This window comes from Varroa destructor, unplaced genomic scaffold, assembly GCF_002443255.2.
Source record: "Varroa destructor unplaced genomic scaffold, Vdes_3.0 BEIS01000001.1, whole genome shotgun sequence".
NCBI lineage: Eukaryota > Metazoa > Arthropoda > Arachnida > Mesostigmata > Varroidae > Varroa > Varroa destructor.
In genome coordinates, this window is record NW_019211454.1 from 5,178,286 (window position 1) to 5,200,261 (window position 21,976).

At 43.3% G+C, this 21,976-nt stretch overlaps 1 long non-coding RNA gene across 1 annotated transcript; it reads right to left on the reverse strand.

The window, feature by feature from the left end:
• Positions 1-17,367: 17,367 nt before the first annotated feature.
• Positions 17,368-20,632, reverse strand: LOC111243108 (uncharacterized). The gene is made up of 2 exons (XR_002670308.2): positions 19,504-20,632; positions 17,368-18,893 (listed from the first exon to the last, which is right to left on the reverse strand). It is a non-coding gene; the product is annotated as an uncharacterized LOC111243108 (long non-coding RNA).
• Between the last annotated feature and the right edge of the window lie 1,344 nt (positions 20,633-21,976).

The following is a 21,976-nucleotide window of genomic DNA, read 5'->3' on the forward strand; positions in this document are numbered from 1 at the left end:
TGACTTCTTCGGTCGAACCTATCAAGAGTCCACCTATTGTTTTACTGTTGATTCACATACAGACTCTCTAAGTGTTTCCACGCGTCGTTTAATTGATATTTCGTTATAAGCCGCTGTCACGCACGAAGTCCTTGACGAACACAGGGACAATATTTTTTCTCTCCCGTGGCAACGGTTATGCGCTAGTGTAAACCCACAAACCAGTCCTAACGGTAAACTTCTTCCCTTCAGGACAGCTCTGTGTTGACTTTTATATCAGAGGATACCTCCTGAACGTGACGCAACTTGTATAATGAAAGAACAGGAAATTGTACCTATAATGCACATTTTTCGATTCAAGACACCAAAATAAAATTTTACCAAGCCATATAACTGATGCCCTATTTTTCATATATATAAGACATCAATCTCGCTACTTCAGCGAAACGTTCCAAGCAATTGGCATGTGGAAAATCAAAAGCCGGGTACCCCAGCAATCCAGAAAAACTGGCCAAACAGAAACATTTCTACTGTAAGCCATCGTCAAACGACCTCCTATACAAAAAGAACGCTGTACTTTTACATACTCAGAATAATGAACTTACCTACAGGAAATCACATCGCTCACTAATCAATCTGACTAGAAAAAAAGAAATAAAATAAAAAAAGATTGTTTGAGCGCTATTTTAGATATCGTGTTATGCATTTGCTCATTATCACCTTACCGTCGCTTTTCCGTGTACTCAGAAACTCGGCATTACGGAATCACACGTGCTTCATATTACGGTCCAAACTTGATTTGTGTTTCGTTTACTTAGAAACATTTCCGAATCCTACATTGAGGCATTCCGTTCCAAGCACCATTTAATCAAAGTAGCACTACTTAGGCGGAGGTTGCAACGAATCGAAGTGGCGGAATGTTGATAGCAGACGACATGTTTTATTAACGCTACTTTAGCGGAACGCGTCCTCAGTTTCATTCTATTGTTTTGTTACTTCATCGACGCGCTCCCGCTCTTCTGAAATCCTCATAAACGCCCTTCTCCCTCGTATTGCCTTGACATGATGCATCCCCATGGGACAGTTCAGTTCGATACCCGCACCGGTCCAATTTTCCCGCACTAAATAATTCACCCCACCTGATGACGCGTGTCGTTCTTTTCCAGGGTGGCGGCAGCCCACTTTCCTTGGCCTTGCGCTATATATCGCTTCCATTAAGCGCCTATTTAATAGACTAGCACTCGCTTCGGTAAGAAATATTGCGTTGTGTCATATGCGGATTTGGCAGTTGCCAAATGTTCTCGTAAATCTTATTCGCCATACGTAGCGTCGTTTGCATTGATTCTCTGCGGTAATATGAAGCACCACTACTCGGCTAGGCGTTAGTTGCATACAGTTTTCGATAATACCGAATTTTTGGTCGACTTCGTCCTCTTAATTAGTGTAAAAGTGCTAAATTGAGCTAATATTTGATTATCTAAAAATAAGCACACTCAGTTTAGGACCTGAGTGTCCTAGCGAACTCCCTAAAAAGGACTCGACACTGATAATGTAATAGATATGGCTTAGGGTGTCGACCGACGCACGCTGGTCAGCTGACGGATCCCGGATAAAAGCCCTCAGGGGACTATACTAAGCTACGCGGTTTCTATTACTTATTTGGGCTACCTGGGGTTCCCTAGGCCCACATGTAGGTGCACTGAACTGATCAATAGAATCAAACAAAAATTTAACCTATATGCGCTCAGACGACAACGCTGCGAAAATGCGATCAGTTATAATGCTCTGTGTTTGGAAGCCACATGTCTAGAACTCGCTTTGCGAAGAAGCGCTCTTTTCAGAGGCCGACGTATCACAATAAACACTAGTTATAGAATTTTTTCCTTATTTTAGGCAAATATATAACAATGCTACATAGTTCTTCCATCGTGTAAATCTTAGGTTGTCGTTGCGTGACGATACGTCTGCATCTCTCTTATTTCACCTAAGTACAGTTGCAGTATTTTAATATAAACATGAAATGAAAAAAATACCCGATTCAAGCTAATCATATTGGTGACTACATGTTATATAATACCAATGTACATCTTTAGTACTTATTCGGACAGTATATAAAAGTGAATATAAGCGTATACATAATTCTGCAAACGTTTATAGTCTGTTAGACGTCATTATCAAACATTACTGTCCCAGTTGATCCGCTTTTTAGCCTGACAGGACCAGTGGAACAGCAAACTGCCCCCGCCATCGGGCCTTCGATAAGCCTCAAGCATCCACATTATGGAGACATTAACTGTTTGCTGCGATAAATGTCATCGGAGTCTTTTCTGAGCCGTTAACGGGTCTCATTGCGGACCACACATTAAATGACTAGTTTAACTATGGAAGTATGTGGCTCCAACGAGACGGTACCGTCCGCGATTACGCATTTGAAACACTAAATTATTGGCTGAAGGAGGTTGGTAAAAGCATCATTTCCTGCGAAACTTACATATCATGGTAATCTTTTTACATAATTTCAAACCTTTTTTTGTAGGGTCTTATTAAAAAGCAAAGTATATAACATTTAACCTTCCAAAGGAAGTTTGCCAGACGAGTAACGCTGATATGTAAAAAAAGCTATTCCAAACCATGGCCTTTGTTTAAATCCTGTGAAGGTAGCCACCAGACAGGCATGTTTATCAAGCGTAACGGCAATCATTGTCATTTGTCATTTCTAATGTTGCCCATGCTCGACAAATTGGTGTTATGTAGCACAGTTTGGAACGTTACCATGGGCTAAACCGAAAGTCCCTTGATCGTTTCAACTGTACAATATGTATGCATACAACGTATGTTTTGCCCTTCTGTACTTCTGCAAAATATAAAGTATTTATCCGCAGTCAATTATAGACCTGTGTCAGATTAGCTATCTTTCACTCACATCCTTCTCCTTGTCTGGCCCCTGGGGAGGGTTTCGCGTCGGGTGAAGTCGGCTCAGAAGCCACATAGGTATGCAGCCCAAGCAAATCCGAGATTGTGCCCACCTCCCAACAGACAGGGCTTTATCCTCGAGCCCTTCGTTGGAAGGGAGTCCCCCGATGGCAGTAGCAGCAGAATACCCGATAGCAGTAGCAAGCTGTTAGCAACCGATTGGCCGATAGCGTCGCTCTGCAAAGGAAGATTCGGCCGAGAAGGCTGTGTGCACAACAGCCTTAAGGGAGTCGCGGTATCCTGACCGGGACGGAGCCTAAGGGACAAGGCCAAGCGAGCTGGGCGGACAATTGGTCTTGCCGGCGTGGGAGGCAACTGATGAGGAGTGGCTATGCGACTAGTGAAGAAGGATTTGATTTAATCAACTCGATTCAACTCGGTTCAAATCACCCAATTGACTTGTTGAGGATGTCCCGCAGAGTCGAGTTTCATTGGGGAGCCATCGCCGTTGTTAGGGCTGGCGTAGGATGGATTGAAGCTCGCATCGGGATCGTGGCCGCGCGGGCTTTTGATTCTCGTAGAGATATACGCTGACTATTCAAGTAAAACATTACTGGCAGACAACAGCTTTGCCTAGTGCGGCCACCTTTTTAGAACGTAAAGACATGAAGTAAAGGAGTGAGTATGTCACTCCAGCGAACTTGTATTTCTTCAACCTGCTACTATGCGATCACAATGAAGACGGCTGAATACACTTGTCCCTGCGCCTGCTGTTTTCCTAAGCTGATGCGGGCATGTACGGCTGGAGACACTGCTGTGTGCCTTCAGGAAGAGCCAGGGGAATGTCTGCTTGAAAGGCTCAATCCAATGTTCTCGTCATAGAGGTAAAAACTGTTGTTCAATAAGGGACGATAATGTGGGACAATATCGTAGAGACATAGCAACGTCACACAGTTTATGGTTATACACGGGTTACTAAGATTCAATTTTCTTTGAAAACGAGCATACTCAGATCGTCGGTGCATTTTATTACATTGAAATGTGAATCGACAGCTGCCTGTTAAGAGAACGTTTTATACGAGAGATATATGTCAAAACCTATTTTACCATATAGATATATATATACACTTGCTTGACCATTATTAGAGCAATGTTATGATAAAATCACTATAGATGTCTATATTATTTTTATGTACTATAACAGCAGCGCTGAGATAAGCTCTGCATACGAGAAGCGACTGGCCATTTGGCCAAGAGTATTAAAATTAGTTGGCCATGAATATTTGGAAAATTGCTACTTGTAGATGCCAATCCATACTTGAATCGACCATCTACTTAGTTTTCATTCTACGTCTTCTGTGGTTTTCTTTGATAGAGATTTCGCTACCGTTCCACACGTGACAGGGATAGCCTTTTCCAAATCGTATGGACACATACACCCAAAGAATCGTAGTCAGCTGTTGTTCGGATCGTGTTGCATGAAAAGATTGAAGGAACGCTTCCCTTGTGAGTACGTCAGGCTGACTCTATGCCCCTATCTAAGAATAAGGGCGAACGTCTGCGATGGTGCCATGGCCACGGAAACAGAAGCGTTTGTATATTTGAATACTGCTCTAACTGAGACAAGGCCAGCGCTGGGTTCCCGCACCCTACCATGCTGGCCAGCTGTAACCAACTGCCAGCTGCTGTTCTGGCGTCAATGGCGAGAGCAGTACATACGCCGTTTCGAACGAATAGTCTTTTCAGTCGCTGTTGCTGGCATTGCTCAATTCAACGAGGCTCAGACGAGCTGCCAGTTCAGCCAATGTCTATCGAGGCTTGCTTATCCTCGTGGTGAGCGTCTCTGATCAAAGTCATTGCTATTGTTATGCTTATCCGTATTCCATCTGTTGGCCCTCGGTGCAATAGGTATGGAAAACCCTTGCGTATGAGATAGGAGAAAGGGCGTTCAGATAAGATCAATGATCAGGTAGTGAGATGATGTGGTCTGTGCCAGCGGCGTTGTGTTAGTATTGTTAGAAGTGGCGACAGCTAGAAGAAAAGAGACACTGTAAAATACTGGTTTATGTAGCATTATTTGATCGTTAAAGCATCGTATTTTCGTAGAGATGACAACAAGGAAGCTTATTAATAAGAAAATTAGGCAAATGCAAAAACCCAAGTTCAAATAAACGACACAAAACTGAAATAACAACAACAAAGTGATGCTACAATTTGGGAGGTAGACTACTTATTAGACTATCAGAAACTGAATCAGGCTTTTGAACATTTGTCAGACCGGCTTGTCGTCATACACGACAGTGCGATATTCGTAAGCTAAGCAGTCTCAATGCAAACTATCTTTGTAAGCCTTGAAAGAACTTCTAGATATAGTTAATAGAACGGGCCATAGGTAAATCACGCGCATGATATAAATGCAGATATTTAATATTCAACAGACTGTACATTCTCCGACTGCTAAATTCGTTAGTGAGCCTGCCGTATATGTTTATATATACGTAGGTCACTAGGGCCTAATTCGTGTGACAAAGTAGCATCTTTAGCTTTATGCCGTTTTCCTCTAGAGTTGGGGCGTCAGACGTATCTGTCGGATGATAGGTCCGGCTTGTTTGCTTTTAGGCCGTGCTGGATGCAAAGCTTGTGATCTAACGAAAAGGATCTAAGATATGAAACAGAAAATTTGTGTTGAAAATACCTCAGTAATTTCTGCATAGTCGAAGCGTCGTGAAGTGAAATACTGTCGTACAACAAAATTGCTTTTTGCGATCGTTCTACGCCTTTCTTTTAGCAATTTCTCAACTCAGTTTGGCGGGCTGGATCTGGTCTCAGTCTGCGCTTATAACACGGCTAAAGTTTAATCCTGTTAGATTTCACCTAATCCTATGTTAAGGTCTATTTAGAATTTAACTATACTTATTCGTAATAAAGGTTAAAAAAAAACCCTATAACATTCCCGGTGTCGACCTTTCTTTCTGCCATATGAATCATGACATTGGCATGTCAATGGCTGTTTTATGAACTTTCCGGCTTTACGTCTATCCTCCAGTATACCCTGCAGGCGATTCGTGAACTTCTACATGTCCAGGAGGCTTCTAAGATTACCGGGGCAATTTTTTACCCAATAGAACAGAATACACAATCCACCGCTATTGCTGCCATCTTGTGTGTGGTTTGTCGTTCAAAAAGAGGTTTAAAGCACTGCGTTAATTTCAGCAAATGCTTCAAATAGCGAATAGGTCTGTGTCAGATAATGGAGTTCTGTGGTCTCATGGTTCGGTTGCATAGAACGCCGCTACGAACAAGCTCAGTCAAATATGAAAGGAACACTAAATGCAAAATAGTCTAAAGAAGAAGCCCGCCGAAGTTTAAATCGATTACTCAACTTAATATGCAAGCGGCACGGTGTTCAGATGGCCAAACACATTTCGGTGGCCTTATTACGAAACCTAGTTCGGGGGGTCCCAGAGTAAAGATCTTCACCGTTATAGGCTAGCAAATTGATTTTCTGATATACAGCAGACGCCATACACAGAGAGCGTGATCAGCTGCAGTGGCCTGTTTTGGCACCAATTGACGTCTACGGCATCTTTCGTAATCTGTGAGAACCTCAGCAGATTCCGCATCTGTATAGGAGAGGCCTCTCCTTCTCATTGTTTATGTGAGCTTAATTCTTAACTCTATTGTCACTACCAGAACTATGATGGGCCTTTGCCTACAAATAGCCCGACGTTCGTTCAACACGACAGCATGGTCGGCCTCCATTTACCGCCGTCGTCAATGATTTCAGCATCACAGACGCATTTCGGAGGTGGCAGTAGCAGCAGCTGCTACTGCAGGAGTTCGGATCCGCAAAATTTTGTCTTATAGGTAGGACGTAAAGAGAATTCGAAAAATATTGTTGTTGCTTATGATGCCGATCGTCCACCGGCTCGTGATTGACGCCGTCGGAGGGCAAATTGAACAGGCATTAACACCGACTGGCAGCGAAATAAGGAAAAGAAGCAAAATTACGAAAAAAAAATGCCGGAACACCTTCTTATTTCTGTTTCAATTTTCTTCTGGTTTGCTGATGCTAGTAATATACGGGAAGACGAGAACATTGACGAGTACTCGACATCTTGTTATGGTCGAGTATGAATAGAGTCGCATCGATCAGTTGATCCGAAGGTGATCCGACAGAATAACAACTTCAATAGATGAGCCTGTTTAACAACAGTCCGACTAGCGAAGACGGCGATTGGAACGCTGGCGTCGAACCACCGACACTTGGATAAAAAAAAATAACACTATCTTATTGTGAAGATACAACGTGAATATATCGCCGGGACTTCGGCCAAAATCGGCTTCAGGCTGAACTGTCTGGATTCTCTGCCGCGACAATGCTCATCTCCACGTCTGTCTCTCGGAGATATCATCACCGACAACGGAACATAACTCGGACGACACTGGCGCTTGACTCTGATTCGTCGCTGTCTAGCCTCGCTACCGGTTCGTTGGGGACATATTGTGACATTCTGTAGAATACGACCGTCTTTGAGGGGATAATGTCGAGCGGACCTCCGGGGTCCCGAGCACTTCGAACAAATCTCTGAGTGATCCGAACTGAATCAAGCGACTGGTCTCTGGACGAAACGGCCATCAGCCTACATAGCCATGTTTCTGTACTGGCGTTGGTGCGGCAACCGCGATCACATTGCTGTTTGCTATTTCTTTCAGGGAGACGAACGCATTTCAATGCCACCATGATGACTACGACATCGATGTCGATAATAAGGCGCTTTCTCAAAAAAAGATCTTTGAACAATGAGTATCGACCATTTTACAATGACCAGGCGACAGGGCGAAGAAGGTCATAGCAGTTGATATTGCTAGGTTGCTTATTCTACTATGGCACGATGGTGTCCGCATTCGTAATTACCGCTGCCGGCATCGGCAGGGCAGAATCGTACGATCAAGTTTATGAAGGCTCCGTTCGTGCAGCGACCGCCATGTCTATCGCGGGTCGCTCTGTCTGAAATATTGATCGCCTCCACGTAATAGATCTCTGTCGTACCGGAGTCAATATTAAGGTTGGCACATTGTCTCAATTTAAAACGAAGACGGCGTACCCGAGCAAGACGCTCCCGTCACGGTAGCGACGAAGACGGCAAACCACGTTGATTCGTCTTCCTCGTTCCGATGCTTATTATTAGTGTAATTGATATACGAGTACGGGCGCATAATAAGATAGATCGATCGATCAGCGGAGGTCTAATCAGATGGGCGGGGGACCGTGTACGTCCGAAGGTGAGCGTCGCTTGTGTCTGAACATGTGTCGGACGTAATTATCGGGCTGTTAAAACGAAAATCAAGCAAACAGAACTAGCCGCCGCCGGAACATAATCATATGATGGCAACGATTAAGTAGCCACATCTTGATACAGCTCAATCCAGAACAGTACGGTCTCGTAAGCGTGAACAAGACTTGCGTTATTGCTCATATAAATGTATTTCGATCTATTTAAAAGCTCAGACATGCCTTGAAGACTACTATGAAGACTCATAATGAAATCAAAATACGCACAGGTAAAGGGCAGAAGCACTTCTGTCTAGTGTGTTCCTTAGCGACATTATAACAAACTGTTTAGCGCATAAAAATTAATGGTAATAGATAATGTTAAGAGGCCTTGTTGTCACTGGCTCTAGATCGCGTAGATACTTCGTCGACGTGCTAGATTTGTGGCTAACCTATTTTCATGCAAATACTAGAGACACGTTGTGGTCCAGGTTCGAATCTGCTCACTGACACATTTTTCGTGGTTGATTGGAGCCACTTGTCGTATGACGGAATGTCTGCCTAACAGCGAATCCGCACCCAAAGCTTGAACTTGAAATATAGGGCGGCTGTGGCTAGACCAGTAGATTTACGGCGAAGTGGAAGAAATGCTCGTAGTTAAACAAAAATTAAGATTATAAGAAAAATACATGAAAATTACACAATGAACTTCACACAATCGATAAAAATCATATGTTTAGCTATAAGAGACAATGATACAAAAAAAAAAAACACCGCTTTTACGGCACACGAAAAATACCTATCTCAATAGCAGTTCGCTTTCTGCTTCCATGCGATATACAACGCAAATTAGGAAGGATTGACGAGAGCTTTACCATGTTAATATTCCGTACGAGGAACTGATATTAAGGTTGCCTAATGTAGAGTACAACAACATAGTTGACCTCTCAGCAATATAGGATAGGGACAAATCGATAATCTCGGGTTTGGACAAATGAAAAAGCGATTACGGAAGTTGATGAAAAGAATGACTCGGCGTGGGTCCTGTGCCTTTTTTGGAGTTGCACCTTTCTTCGCAATTATTTTAAGCCAACAAGGCTTGATCGTTCTGTTATCAGTAGTTCCCGCCATGGGTATGTATGTCGCTTCCGAGTGACGTTTTTTTTTTCGAATGTCCTCAGATACTTCGGATGTCTAATGACTTGAGCAGACAAACGTTTTCGCTCTGCACTAATTACATTCGAGGTGGAACACTGGTTCGTCAGTCTGTCGAAGTCTTCGTTGTTTCAAATCTCTAAATCACTAACCACATTGTGGGGAATGTAGCGCTTACTTCGGAGGCAATAATTTGCGTTTTTTTACAGGACATTCTTTTAATTGTTGATTGTTTTCATTGATTTTTCCCGCTCGCGCAAATGCTTTGTCGTACTAAGCAAAAACACGAAAGACGACGAAGCAACGTCCCTGCGTAGAAATCATAATGACTCACATCACCGTGTCATGCTGACTAGATACTCAAACAGGCATTTTGGTCGGTGAACCACTATTTTTCAAACGCTTTACACCTGTTACATTGTTTATGTTTTTTTTTTTATAGAATTTCATATAAGACCATTGCTTGTTGTTATAATGTCTATTTTATCATTCAAAAGCGTTCGTCTGAACCAATAGAATAATCAAAAACATTTAGGCACCACCTTACATTGTATGCTCGAATGCTACACCGAGCATCGATCCAGTTACTCGTCTGGAACCGCCTATATCACTGCTAAATAGGTCACGAATCAGATCGTAAAAGGTTTCGTAAGGTGATCTCGCTAGCTAAAGATCTAGTAGGCCAACTATAGGACTACTAGTTCAAGCATGGATCCGATAATCATTCGGTGCGAAGTCTTGTTTAACAATAATTGATACCAGAAGGTTTAGCTGCCTGTGACACACGAAATATTTATGATGCGCATCCAAACAGACGTCTATTTTGATTACTCTTCACCAGCTCCTCCATATTCATTCGTCTCATTCAGCTTTCACTGCGTATCATCAGTCGAAGTAAGGCACATACACGGAACGGTCAGTTGTGGTGATGGCGTGCTTTTCATCATCGTCGACAGGCCACGGTCCGAAACGGTCAACATTGACACAGGCTGTCGTAACGGCTGCCAACAGCATACCCCTATGTACTAATGTATATAGAGGTGTACCTCCTTGTGCACCTAGAGTAGAGCCAACCGATTACCAGTAATAGGATAAGGCCTTCGGGCCTCTTGCCGTTTCGTAATTCTGTAACACTGCAGACCACGATGGTCACCTGCGATAATCGTTTTTGGAAAGGCATCGAAGTCGAGCGCAATCAATATTCCAAAACGGAACGAAGCGAGAGAGAACCCTGTTGAAGTCGCCGATACGAGTGAGCATTCAGATGAAACTGGTTCATTATTTCATTTCTCCTCTAGAGCAATGTTTTAACAGGGACGTCGTTGTTAATGGCCGATCTCCATGGCACAACAGCCAGTTCAGCAACCGCTAATGGCGCGCGTTACAAATTCGTCCTTTTTCTCTCTCCTTTTCTGTATCTGGTTGCCTTGTTTACCTTCCCCCCTCCGCTGGCCCTGTTTCGTGACTACGCCTATAACCGTAAACTGAAAAATCAACGAACGAACGAACGAACGAACGTGTCGTGTGGGCAGTTTGCGTGGGTCCGTGTAATGATGCTCTAAGACTCCGTCAATTTTCGCTGAGCCGTCGTTGATTTCATGACCGCCGGCCATTTGACGCAGGCCAAATAGCAACTGTGTGGACTATATCCTTACTAAAAAAGGACGGCCTGTCGAACTGTACCGATGGAGAGTCCCGCTGATTGCCGGGCACGAAAGCGATTTAGGAGATCATTGGGCGGCGGCTTCGGCAGCGATTGTACTACACTGACCACAGAGAACAACTGTTTCCTGTTGCGGCCACACAAGCCTCGGCTATCGATGCTGTTACTTTGGCGCTTCCGCAGTCGTCAGATGGCCCACGCTAACGCATAGCACCTGCCTGTTCCTGTCGATAGCTTCTATAGTGACAAAGTTACATGCTGAAGTTATAGATAGACAACGTTAACTTCGTCGCGTTTGTTTAACCAGACCAGAACTGTATTGTACCACGGCTAGAAGGGAATCAGACTGAGATGAGTCCATCTGTGAAGGAGCGTGTAAATGCTGCCGTGTGATTTCGAGTTTCACTGGGGTAGCATCGCTGCGCGTTTTTTTTACCTCTCTATTAGCGTCAGCTTCAAACCTGTTGTTCACAGTCGCTGAAAGAACGCTGTGCGTGATTAACTCATGCGTCCGATAGCAGAGCCAGCTTATGGGTAGTGGGTTTTAAAATCACAGTTTTCGAGGGTAGTCCAAGCTGTTTGCCACGGGGGGCTATTATTACGATGGACGATTATAAAGAATCGCTTGTCTAACAACAACTAGATGCGAGGGTAACACTACCGAAAGCAAATTTTGCTTCGCTGAACCATCGATCGGCTACCGTTGTTCACTGTTGACGATAATCACGCGGTGTCAGCAGACGGACACAAAAGATCTATCTTGTAATGAAGAGTTCGCGCACTCCTAGAAGAATAATACGTCTGTCTTATTGTTCAAGTATTTCTATCTTCATGTACTCATATAAGAAGAGGTATATGTATTGTAATTTTAGCTATAGAGATAAAAGCGGTTTCTGTCATGGTACTATAATTATGTACGAGCGCGAGTTCATATACGAGCGCGTCGCAGTATCTGAGATCCGCTTATATTTGTGCCGTTGGAGTCGACACCAGACTATCGATCATTTGTTCATAGGGTATGGTAATATCACGTGCTATGGTACTATACTTCGGTACCAGTATCTGCACGCTGTGTGTCCAAAAAGGTGTTTCATACTATAAAAAGGAGCAACGAGTCACCATGTACATTCTCAATGACGCTCAACGCGTCGCTTGAGGCCTGCGTTTGTGTGTACATAAGTGGCCAAAGTACCACACATTATCAGGTAAGTGATAATAACGCATAATGTAACAAGTATTATATGTTGAAAGATGTTTTCACCTTAAGTGTGTCGTTTGTATAGTGTACTTGCCCTGAGCACGCCCCAAACAGATATAGGATATCACGGAGAGCTCGCAGAGACGCGTGTCCGGCACAAAACACGCCCACTTTAAAATGTCCCATTTGGCAAAGCACCAGAATCAGGCATCGATTTCCCAGTCACCTTTCGATGTTGGTAAGCACTTCACATTCGCACGTTACCTACTTTAAGAAAACGTTCGCACTTTAGCGCCTTTGATTTTTTGCTGGTCCGTTGGCTCTCTGATGTGCGCTTCGTGCAGTTGGTGGCGCAATGGACAAACCGCCCCGGCTTTATAGGAGAAAGGTAAAAGACAAACTACTTCATGTCTAAATTCAAACGTTGCCGTCACCATTTTGAAGCATTGATGAAAGACTAATCACCCACCGCCCGTTCGTCTGTTTCTCGCAATAGCCTCAATATAAAACTGAGCAAAGTCTGAAGTTTTCTCTTCGTGAGTGACATAACACGCAGCGTCGAATGATGAGTGCTTTGAAATGTCGACCGGACATAGACTTTTCGAGTCTGAAACTGTGTAAGTGGTTAGTGTAGCGCCAACATTTCGAAGACGTCTACAATATGAAACGGTGATGAGAAACCGATGAAGACGAAACGGAAAACCGATGGCAAATCGTTCAAGCGAAATAGACGAAAACTTTGTCGGCAGAAATTGCGGTAGCAAGAAAAACAAATGAAGCCATACAAACACACAGGAACTCTCATAGTGTTTTTGTACCTGTGCATGGTTGCCAGTCACATTAGTGGGACTTCAATGAGCGTAAAATGCAAAAGCGCTGTTCATTGCTCCTATGTAATTATTACGAGTCTAGATAAAAAATTCTATGTTTTCTTATTTCTATTATGCAAACCGTCTAGAGCGCGCTACTGTGAAATTGCCCGATAAAATTAGCATACGATACGTCTTTAGACAGGTTGTAAGGATGATGTTTAATGAACTAGCTTGTTCTTTGCGTGTCGTATTTTGTATTAAGTCTTATAATCAACGTGTTATCGATACTTCATGAAGTCAATTCATTTTCATTGATCATTTATTATTTGGGTCGTCAATCACTGGGTCGATTCGAACTTATAGAAGGAACATTTCTAAGGCCTCTTGTTAAGATCTGGAAATTCGATAAAAAACCGTTTACCTTATGGATACTTAGAATAGGCCAGTAATCAAACCTGCAGTAAGATTCGAAAGCTGAGCTCAAACAGTAACAGCGATTAAGCTCAAAGAATACCTTATATAAAACGTAATTCGAGTTAACGTGTTCCATATATATATATATATATATATATAGATATATATATGTATACCTTTTGTTTTTTAATAATACAGTGCTGCTTTCAAAGTTCTACATTTCGTCAACGAGAACTTGTTAATGGGTTATTAAATTCGTGCCGCTAGGCGGACGACATCTTTCAACTGAAGTTTCACTGGCTGACGGTTAAATCGCGACCGTCGTCAGCGCATGCCGTACCTTGGCGACGCCGGCTCAGAAGTTCGGTTCCTCACATGAGTGCTTGACCCTCTTACTTTTTAGAGATTTTTGCTTCGCTTCTTAACGAAAGCTTCGTTCATTCTTCAGGATATCCGAAACTCGAACAGTAGAAGTCAGCAATGCGTTCATCAAAAGGAAGACGAGCGATTCGTAAGACTTCTAAGTTAGACTCGAAAGTGCTCAGTCCTTGCATGTGTGGAAACAGGTTACAAAAAGGTTACCTTATGAGCCTCTTGTGCTTGCTGAATGGCAACGTCTTCCTTCAAGAATAAAAATACAAGAAAAGTCCGTGCTTTGAGGGGCCAACTTGAGACCTTGGATCACGAATAAACGCATTTTTTGTTGAAACAGCCGGGAACTTTACCTTTAATTGGATCAGCTAAAACCAAGGGCACCTCTATAGAGTCCAGCTCATCCTTATAACGAGTCATCTCTTCTGTGCAGCCGAGTCCGCTTTCATCAAAAGGAACTAATTGCTTCCTGGTCTGCGACCGAATACATCCGCCTTGCCGGGTGTGCCAGCCATCTTCCACTGTTCCCCCATATAGACAAGACGGCGTTTGTCCTCCTTTTATGGATACTAGCGACTCATCATTTCATGCCATTACCCCACACATGACAAGGGATTCGAGTAGACACCAAAAGGGGTGGGACTTTGGCTGGAACTACTCATTTCTAGCAGGACTCTCTCACTGAAGTGGAATAAGCTAATATCCTAAGATGCGGTATGCCTTCCCGAACCTTATGTGACTATAAAGCTGCAACTTTCCCCTAAGGGCTCCCAAGTACAATGAAATATGAATCATTTAGTAAGAAAGACTCGCCCTTGCTTATTCATTGACTGCAGGACAGGCAGATCTTCTTTGGCTTTTCCTGTTTATAGGGCAGAATTCGCTGAATAGATACTGGCCCTTGAGCGGATAAGGGCTCCTTTATTTAAGAAGATAGACAAAACATGAGGCATGCCAGCGAACTTCAAAAATACCAGTAATCGTTCTTTATATCAAAACTAATTAAAGCACAACATGTTACAAAAGTAGAATATTTGTTATGTTTTTAATTGAAAACTATTGACACTTAAAAAATAATAACTACTAAAGTACCAACAAACTTTAATTCTGAACAAAACGCAGTTGTCACAAATTTATCATTGAATAGAACAGAAAATAGAAACATGTCTATTTTCAGTTTTCTCTGTATTTAACAAGACGGGCTTAGCAGTTTAATTACTTCAATTTACGTTGTCATTCATCATCAGTTACTTACTTACAACCTAGAGGATTTAAGTAAATTTTGTTTAGTACCTATTATGCCTAGTATTACTAGGATGGTAGGATTCGGATCGCAGATGCGTTGTTATGGAACCTGTAATCCTTCAATTCGTTTCAAAGATAGTGACTGGTTAATAAATCACTACGCAGTATTTACGTCTCTGATTTTGCTCTAGCTTTATTCCTATTACATGTTCTAGTCTATTAATAATGTTTAGTAGAAACTCTCAGGACATCCGAGAGAGTTGCAAACAGGAAGTTTGATTCGCTTAAAGACACGTTCCGATAAGTAAACTGATAAAGTTAAGAAAATCTGATGGCTAAAAAGTCATTTCGCAGACTTTTTTTTTTTTTTTTTTTCCTCTATTTTTAGCGCTATACTAGTCTATCATTGACTCCTTTAAACCAGAAGCTGCCTCTCTAATATAAGAACCACATTAGGGTGATTTCTCAAGAACAAACATTCTTCCCAAGAACTGGGAATTCACAACTGATAAGTTATCTATACGGTAATGTAGCGTAATGCAGTTGAATGATTTATGCTATTATATAGACGACGAGTAGATTTATCTTTTCTCCACACTAATCCAGCCAGTACTAAAAGCTAACTCCGACCTGTCCTACCGTTTACTATAAACCATTATTTAATGCATATGTCTAACTGTTTTTCATCAAACATATTCAATCAGGACCTTGAACAGTCTTTAACCCTCTTACAGATTTTCCATTTGCTCCCTCAACACTGCTGGAAAAGCCGCAACGCACGAGCCGACGGCGATATCCTCTCGGTGAGGTAGTGGCTCGTCAAAATGTGCCTGGCGCGAAAAATGAAAAATTCCACCACTCCAACCCATATCTCTTTCTTCGTCATCGACTTTAACATCATTGTCATCAGCGGCTTCGCCACGCGACTCCATCTTTGCCTTGCAAGAATTCGTGTATGACTCTGCTCAGTACACCAGTACGAAGGGGGCTCGCAGGGCGTTATCTCTCTTTGCCGTTAGGAAAGAATGACCCCAAGGCTTCCGACCGAAAGCGATTGCTCCCAGCAGCTTGTCCTATGCTACCGTCTGCTCAACTAAGGACAAAATAGTCTCAGTTATCTATATGCGTTACCATCATGACTTGACATGTGGGAGACAGAAACCCTTCAGCTCTTCAAAGCGATAACTACTACAGTCTTCCTGAGGGCTGAGTGAGTGGCCAGCCATACCCTATAGTAGCCCTGTCGAGTCTGTGGCGTTTCGCCTTCGAACCATCGTATCAAAGGGATACGCAGGGAGCCCGATCTGCAAGACTGATAAAGCCACTATTCTCGAACTTTTAAAGCAGTCCGGGAAATTGATTCCGCGTATTATGCATAGGATTCGAGTCACCCCACTTGTCTGCCCACCTGAACCATAACTGCTTTAGCATGTAGTCAGTGATGAGTGGTACTCCTTAAAACCTAGAGGGATTCGTAACGCGTTTGCCTAAGGGTAATTTAGGGTTGGATAGAATAGCTGAATGTCCAGTTGCGTATAAATGTGGCCTGATTTTTGATCTAGTCCTTTGCTAGTATAGGCAGCGACTTAAGATGTCGCTATTGAAGCTCATGTTCATTTAATTAAAACATGTTATATTTATAGCCTCTGTTTGTTTTCTAGACAATCAACCTTTAGAAATGTAGTACAGTTCTGGTTTTTGGTTAGATCTTGATCAATTCAGTGTCGTCCTTTGCATATCGACTCTGGTTATCTAAAATTGTTTAGCAACCGACAGTCAAGCTGACAGACTCGAAGTTTTCATTGCATTCTTTTAGCTTTTGTCGATGTATCAGCTTAATAGCTTAGCACTAACAGGAGTAAACGAATTTTTATTTGGGGGCTCTAGTAACAAGTGCCTCACCTGAAACATCTGAGGGCGCGATTTAAAAGGAATGGCAGAGTGATACCCAGGTTCAAAGTGGCGGGGGCGGCGGCGTACACTTTATTTCGACGAAGGGGGACGAAAAAAGCCAGAAGAAGTGTTGCAGAGTGCAACAGAACTGTCTAATGGTCTGAATTTACAATGGTGTCAAGTACAGCGGGATGAGACTGAAAACAGCAATACAAGGCTCACAGCGGTTCGCTCGAGGAAACCGCTGGGATTTTCGGCGAGTTACTTATGATCTGCTTTGCAATGATGAATGAAGCCATGCGAATTGAGAACTTCGAAACGCACACTAATCAGGTTGTACATGTCTCTATGAAAAATCGTCTGATTCCGATACCGAAACACGCGATTCATTTGGATTACCGAATATGCGTGAACTGATGAATACCTCACAAACGAAGTTCGCATTGGGTAGTCGTTAATAATAAATATCGCTTTATTTACGATTTATTTAGTGTTTCTAAGACATACGTATAGCATTACAAACCAATATTTTCGACCAGTGATGACGTCAATGAGTTTAGCCTGCCCTGGTGCTTGTTGTCCTAGAGTTCAACCCAAGCAAAAAGTAAAATATACCAGCCTATGTTAGTTTTAGCAACCGTGAACGATTTATTAAACTTTTTCCACTGAAACATTAAATTTCCAACTTACCGTATACTGTCATAATATCCAGAAAATAAAGCACGTATCTATTACTTTCGTTCATTAGTTACTACGTTACACAACTTGAGGACAACGCTTTACAACAAATCAAATACCATAAGTCATTTACTTTGATAGGCATTTTATAACGAGTGTTTTTACAATCTAGGGCTGCTCTCAGTCTTCCTGGCTGTCCTTCGAAAAAAATTAACAGTGATGATTTATTATTATTGACACAAGCTTCTTAACGACGTATTCCCCTCGCACGTTTCAGTACAACCAGATAACACGCACTAGCGAAATCCTTGAAGCATTCTAGCTTCATTCTGGGCCGATAGCTCACAAACTCACGCACGACAAGTGACAATGGCGGGAAGTTTCAAAAAGGATTTTTCATCACGACCTATCCAGGTATACAGCTTCTGAGACGATACAGTCTTCAATAAAGTTTCATTTGTGATTTAGATAGCCGGAAATTTCCAACTGTTTGTCCGACACGCGCAACAACTTCTGGGCCTAATCAAGCAGATTCTGAAAACTTACAATTCACAAAAACTTAATGGAACGATTCAAATATACTCTGATTGCCTACCTTTAGTGTGATGCTGATTTTGCCTACACACATAATAGATATCGTTTCCATAGACCCTTGTTATATGTGTGCTGAAACTGAAGCAGATGCTGCTAAATTATATAGTTATGAAGGAACTTATGAAGTACTAGCCTTTCTTCTAAAAATGCAAACCTATAAAGCGGCTTAGAACGCATGCATAGAGACAACCTGGACGAAGTTTGAGAAAAAAACTGACCTCATCTCCTTTGGGGCTCTCATCGCATCTACGACGAGTTATATTAAAATCACAAGTGGTTTTGCTGGCTGTGATCCGCAAAAAATGACAGCAAATACTGACAAAGTGTATACAAAAGGACCATTACTTAGCAAAGCCCCGGTGAATGTCAGAGCTGTCGTTTCACTCAGACTCACGCAGCGAGAAACGATACGTTCGAAGCACGGATCAAACGGCAGCGCTAAACAACCTATCGCCACCATGAGGACGTGTTGTGTTAACCACGAACTCCTTTCGTAAAGTTACGTCGAAGCCTGATGACAGAAAACAGTGGAATGGTATAGATTTACCTGTTCTCGTCCCGATTGCAACGACGATGGGGGTGGCAAGCAATACCGCACTGTACTCCAGTTCGCCTGTTCATCCCGCATCTAAACGCCTTATCTGTTTGTATAAACGATACTTTCCGTCGTTTGTATGAACCTGTAACAATTTCGAGCCACCACTGACCAGACGACGACAACGGCAACAATAACAACAACAACCAGCTAAATTACAACAATGATACTGGGAATAACAATGCTGGGGCAGTGGTAGCTTTTATTAAACAATGTAATAGCAATACTTTTTGTCGGTAGCAATAGACCATCCCTACGAAAGGTGAGATTACGCGCCTGGTGATTGAAGAAGGCCTAGCAAGAGCCAAACGAGTCAGGCAACGCGCGAAAGGAGTTCAAAGCCGTGAATGGCGAACGAGCGGCAAGCACATGATTGACGGACGCACGAACTTAGAATCAATGAGTAAAAGGAAATTGCCAGAGCTTCGTCGAACGCAACGCACCAGTACCACCAATGAATCAATAATCAAAGGCTAAGTAAACTCTAAGTAAAACATCATTCTATTGTCTATTGCCAACATAATCTCTGTGATGGGACACTATTTAAGTACTATGGACGACCTGCTCAGCGCATGTATAGGGCAACAATAACAACAGTACGTTGAAACCTCAGGCACCGAAATAGCTTTTGCGTTTCGCATAGGGCAAATCACATCCTAGTGACATGTGTCGCTTCGTTGCTTCAGCCACTCCAACATATCGCCAGATCCGTATTACCTTCTTTTAGGATCATTGGCATAGCTTCTGTTATGATTCGCGGTTCGCACAACATCACTCGAATCTCCACTTTTGTCGACGGTTGTGGAGGCGAGCGGCGGCGGCAGTAGCGATTTTCGCACGCGCGCCTATCCTAGCGTTCCGCAGAGCCCGCGGCACACACAGTGTTGAATTCGTCATCTTTTTAATCTTCGTTTTAAAAGTCGTCGTTTTCGCGCGTTATCACGTCACCGACGCGTCCTCCTTGCGTTGGTCTGCGTGGCGACGCCGTGTGGAGCTCTGTACTTCATGGACTCTGACGGTAAATGAAGAAATGACTCGGGCGCCAAGTCGCTTTTATATAGTCGCCAGGAGGGTCGTGCCACCGGGCGCCGGACGCTGCCGCCAGCGACGACGACGACAACGACTGCTGTTCCAAAGGCTGCTTGTTCGCTGTGTGTGCTTTCCTTCGTCATGTGCTGCTAGTCGTAGGGAGTGTGAGCCTGGATATATCTGCCAAATAGCCGTACTCAGCTTGACTGTGACAGTGTTCGAAGCTGTGCGTCTGTGTGAGTTAGTGAGCCAGGCCGGCAGGCGCTGCGTGTGTCTACATTCATTCCCGTCATATGAATGAGATTCTATTGAAGAACATTTTGAAAAGAACGCGACTCCTTTGTGTTGAATGCTTTTGTTGGACAAACTTATCTATATAGGGGGAAGGCAAGGGGAGTGCTATGGGGCCGCGGTTGGAAGGAGCCTTTGTTTAGGACAATAAAATGGGAGAGGATGTTCAATGCAGTTTTACACCGGAACAACCCCTCCTCCGGCTCTCCGGCCGAACAGTCTCTCCTTCTCCCTTAGTTCTTAGGCCCAGAGTGGCGGCCTAGTCCAGTTAGTCAACCAACTGGCTTGCTTCCTCTCGTTCCAACGGCAGCAATAGTACTATTAGCGCCGGTGTCCTCCTATAGCCTCCTCAAGCCTCAGCGCAGCCGTAAGCATTCTGGGTCGCGGGTCTGCCGACGGTCACTAGAATGGAGCATGGCAAAGGCCCCTATATGCTGTCCTACCCGTCTCGTCCTTCCTGGCGTATTTCACCCTGCTGTGGCCTTGCAGGTCCCCCAAGGCAAGCGAGAGTCAGAGAGAACCGAACTGTCCAAGCCGTGGCCTGGCGGCGCCTTGGGTCGTGCGCACTTTCGCGCTATCTTCTTTGCAGCCTCTACATAAAGAACGACGAATACAGCAAAACAGATTCTTCGCACCATTCGTTGACCGAGCACAGGGAGCGGCTTAGTAAAAGCCTCCAACACTTCCCGAAAGCATCATCGGCAAGAGCATGTTGAGAGCTCTTTACTGCGACGAGAAGATTTCGCGAGAAGAAGGGCCGTTTCAAGAGTCTCGCCGAGTTCATTTTGGATTTCGGTGTCAGTAGAAAGAGTGACAGAGCTCCACGAAGCTCGAAAAAAGGAACGTTCGACGTTTCAGCAATGATAATGCCGTTGTCATCACTTAGAGACGTGGTTGGAAAAGTGGTATCTATTGGCATACCATTTCCAATGCTAGCATCATAACTACTGCTATTTCTAGATACGGCGCTAGCATTTGTCGTCTTTTTAAGCTTGTTGTCCTTTTTCCATCATTTGTTTGCAGCAGACGTTGAAAAAAGCTGTGTCCCTTTCCTTTCAAACGAATTCATAGTTTGATTTCTATTTGAGTGGCCTGTGTCGAAGCAGTCGTTTGTTCTGTAAGGTTCTTAAGATAGACGATTACATTTATATTAGCTAAAAGGACTACGATCGTTACTAGGTGTATCATAGGTAGCACTAGACCAACAGCTCTTAATATATTCGTATATATATATATATATATGTGTGTGTGAGCTTCTGGATTTGAAGAGCGAAACTAAAATACATGTTCCTCTCGTATTGGCTCCGAAGCACCGTTTAATTCGGGTCTAATACTATCGTTTGACGATCTGCTCGGTTCTGGTGGTCTGCTTCTGTTGCTTTCGCAACTGCAGTGCGACCCGTAGAGGTTTTGCTAGCATAAAATACTGAGGTACTCCTCTTCAAACAGCAATTTTGCCAGCTTAGCAAGCATTCAAAAACATAGTTCCCACCTCGTTTCACTCCAAAGGGAACCATCTTGTTCTACCTGTTGCGCGCCTCTTCGTTCGAGCGTTCTGTTCGCCACACCATGCCCCAAGTTTCCTTGTGCCCTTCCGTGTTCGATGAAGAAGTGGCACTATACTTACTAAAGAAGCTATGTTTGAACTACTACTACAACAGCAACAATGGTGACAACAACAAGAACTCCATACGCGCTTCGTGTTAAAACACGTACCTTCTGCAACTTTGCGGGCAGCGTTACAGATGTGCCTTTTAACAAGAAGGATACCTTAGATGCACGCTGGTTGGTCTCTGGTCGATGTTTAAAAAAAAGATAGGCTGCAGTAATACCCAGTCTGCTCAAGGAATAATGTGCGATAGCTCTGAGC